Genomic DNA, 3,921 nt, shown 5'->3' on the forward strand with positions numbered 1-3,921 from the left:
TGCAGATCAGAATACCAATTTCTTACTGGGTCTGGAAAGGAGGAGAGAAGGATAGAGAGTTTCTTCTAGGACCAAATTGATTCCTCCACAAATAGGAAGATCCCCAGACTGTGCGCACACACCCTCCTCCTCCTTCCTTCTCCAACCCTGGCTGGACCATGACATCACATGGTGGAGGCTGTTTTTTAAAAAGAACTCAGGCCAGATTTACAAGAATGATGCTCAGGCAGCGTGACTGTCAAGGACTGTGGCCAAGTGACCCATAGCACACACCCAGCGGTGCTGAGAACATAGCTAGTCCCTTAGCACCTGGGGCTGACTCATGGTTGCTGTAGGACCCAATGCCAGATGCCAGGATTGCTTTCTCTCTCCATTCATTAGGACTGTCCTATGAAACCCTCCCTAGGAACCCTTCTACCCCATCCCGGCATGCCAGGAGCCTGGATACTGCATAACACGGGGTACTCATATTTGTTTACCAAGCCTTGAAGATGACAGGCAATATGCTGATATGCTCAATGCATCATACAAATTGTTTTATTTAAAACTGAACTATTAAATTAAGTATCATAGCAACTCACTTTACAGACAAGGAAACTGAGGCTCAAAGGTTAAGGGCCAGGCATGGTGGCTCACTCCTGTAATCTCAGCAGTTTGGGAGTCTGAGGTGGGAGGAGGATTGCTTAAGCCCGGGAGTTTGAGACCAGCCTAGGCAATATAGGGAGACTCCATCTCTACAAAAAATTATCTGGGCCTGGTGGTGTGTGCCTGTAGTTCCAGCTACTTGAGAGGCTGAGGTGGGAGGATTGCTTGAGCCCAGAAGTTGAGGCTGCAGTGAGCCATGATCATGCCATTGTTCTCCAGCCTGGGCAGCAAAGCAAAACCCTGTATTGAAAACAAACAAACAGGCCAGGCACGGTGGCTTACGCCTGTAATCCCAACACTTTGGGAGGCCGAGGCAGGTGGATCACCTGAGGTCAGGAGTTGGAGACCAGCCTGGCCAACATGGTGAGACCCATCTCTACTGAAAATACAAAAATTAGCTGGGCGTTGTGGCACATGCCTATAATCTCAGCTACTTGGGCGGCTGAGGCAGGAGAATCGCTTGAACCCGGGAGGTGGAGGTTGCAGTGAGCCAAGATAGTGCCACTGCACTCCAGCCTGGGTGACAGACAAAAAAAAAAAAGAAGAAGTTGAAGCAGTGTGAAGAAGAGGTGAGAACAACCCCCGGACCGACCAAAGCCCGTGTGCCACTGCATCCTGCGTCCAGCGCCTACGTCCCGCCGCCATCACTGCCACCACCATGCCCAAGAGAAAGGCTGAAAGGGATGCTAAAGGAGACAAAGCCAAGGTGAAGGACGAACCACAGAGAAGATCCGCGAGGTTGTCTGCTAAACCTGCTCCTCCAAAGCCACAGCCCAGGCCTAAAAAGGCCCTGCAAAGAAGGGAGAGAAGATACCCAAAGGGAAAAAGGGAAAAGGTGATGCTGACAAGGAGGGGAATAAGCCCTGCAGAAAATGGAGATGCCAAAACAGATCAGGCACAGAAAGCTGAAGGTGCTGGAGATGTCAAGTGAAGTGTGTGCATTTTTGATAACTGTGTACTTCTGGTGACTGTACAGTTTGAAATACTATTTTTTATCAAGTTTTATAAAAATGCAGAATTTTGTTTTACTTTTTTTTTTTAAGCTATGTTGTTAGCACACAGAACACTTCGTTGTTGTTTTTTGGGGAAGGGGCATATGTCACTAATAGAATGTCTCCAAAGCTGGATTTATGTGGGGAAAACACATTTCCCTTCTACTTTTGAAAGATTTCCTCTTGGCTCCCAGGAGGAGGGATTCCCTGACTTTGACACACATGGCCACCTTGGCACAAAAGCCTTGTGGTATGGAATAACAAATTCGTTTTTATGTCCTCTTCTCCCTTTCCATCCTTCAGCATAGACTTAACTCCCTTAAGCCCAGACATCTGTTGGGACCTGACCTCTAGTCATTGGTTACCAGTGTGTCAGGCAATCTGGATTTTCCAGTGATGCCGCTGAGATGGCACCTGTCAAAAGAGTAGTGGTTCCATTTCTAGATTGTGCATCTTCAGATAAATTCTGCCTTTTTCATTTCACTTCCTGAAAGTCAGGTTCAGCCTGTGAAAAGTTGTTAAACAACATGCTAAATGTGAAATGTCAACCCTCACTCTAAACTTTCCCTGTTCAGAGCATCAGATGAAGACTTCATTGGGTTTCATAATGGCTTTTTGATTTTTGGTAGTCCATTGAAGAAGGGAGTTTGAAAGTTGTTGTATACTGTTAACAATTGTCTGCCCATGTCCTGCCTGAAGTGCCGTGATTGTTTATGGAAAGTGTCTTTAATAAAGCTGGATACAGCTTGAAAAAAAAATAAGTCAACTTGCTAGAGAGAATCGAATAGGAAAGAATGAGGAAGATTGGCTAGAAGGGCAACCTGACAGGGCCCCTCAGGGCACACAGGTCTTTCCCTACTCAGTACTGTCCCTCTCCTGATTATGCTTACTTTGTCTATAGACAGTACCTTTTCACATTCTTTCCTGCAAGACACATTAACACATTAGATGGACAATGAAAAAAAAATACATTATTTTCTAGATCATAAGCAAGGATCCAACATACGTTAAGCAAACATGACACTAATAACACATGGGTGTTTAACACGTGGGTGTGATGTCTGTAATGTGAACATAAGTAATGTTACAAAAGGCAATATTTTCCTCATCTGTAAAATGGGGGTGATAATAATATCTGTAAGTTACAAGGTATAAAGCATTTAAAGCGCAACTTGGCCCATAGTTAATACTACATTATTCTTATTACTGCCTTAGTGCTTAAGAGCACACACTTTGGAGTCAAGTAGACCTGGGTTTGCATCCCAGCTCCATCGCTTACTTGGCTATATCAGACTTTGTGCGACTGGGCGTGGTGGCTCACACCTGTAATCCCAGCACTTTGGGAGGCTGAGCCAGGTGGATTACCTGAGGTGAGGAGTTCAAGACCAGCCTGGCCAACGTGGTAAAACCCTGTCTCTACTAAAAATACAAAAAATTAGCCAGGTGCAGTGGCACACACCTGTAATCCTAGCTACTTGGGAGGCTGAGGCAGGAGAATTGCTTGAACCCGGGAGACGGAGGTTGCGGTGAGCCAAGATCGCACCACTACACTCCAGCTTGGGCAACACAGCGAGACTTCATCTAATAAAAAAAGACTTTGTGCAAGTTACTTAACTCCTCTGAGCTTGTCATCTTATCTGCAAAATGGGATCACTAGCGTGTATCTCACTGAGCGGTACAGATGAACTATGTAAAGCATTTGGCCCAATGCCTGGCACTGCTAAGCATGCAATAAATGGAAGTTACTATCATAATGTGTAACACATATAATTATGACAATTATATTTCCAAGATATTCTGGGATCTTTACAGTTTCATAATTTTGCTCTTTTTACTATACAACACTCCTTTTATTGAAACAAATATAGATTTTGGAGTCAGGCAGACCTAGTCTGGATTTGAATTCCAGCTCTCCTTCTTACCAGCCTAGGGCCATGGAGAATGTTGTCAATTTCCCTGAGCCTCAGTGTTCTTCTCTGTGAAATGTGGATAATACCTGACTCCCAGGCATTTTGCCAGGATGACATGGGATTCCTACCCAGTGCAATGTCTAGTGATAATATAAACGCTAAAAGCAACTTGTTAAATGTATAAATAAATGTGATTTATTTTTGCTCCTTTGCATACAGTATCATGGATATAATTTGTAGATGTGTGTACTGTGAATACAGTGGCCACTTCTCTTGCTCCCAAAGTGTCTCTGTAGCCTGGTGTTTCATCCTAGCCACAGAAGGGTTCAAAAGGCCATAGCATCAGCAGTGTGGGACCCTGCTGATAGGGAAGA

General features: G+C 44.8%; 1 pseudogene; it reads left to right on the forward strand.

Annotated features, from left to right (window-relative positions):
• The first annotated feature begins 1,140 nt into the window (after positions 1-1,140).
• LOC115833611 lies at positions 1,141-1,673 on the forward strand (annotated as a pseudogene).
• Positions 1,674-3,921: the final 2,248 nt, after the last annotated feature.

This window comes from Nomascus leucogenys, unplaced genomic scaffold (genome assembly GCF_006542625.1).
Source record: "Nomascus leucogenys isolate Asia unplaced genomic scaffold, Asia_NLE_v1 Super-Scaffold_285, whole genome shotgun sequence".
NCBI lineage: Eukaryota > Metazoa > Chordata > Mammalia > Primates > Hylobatidae > Nomascus > Nomascus leucogenys.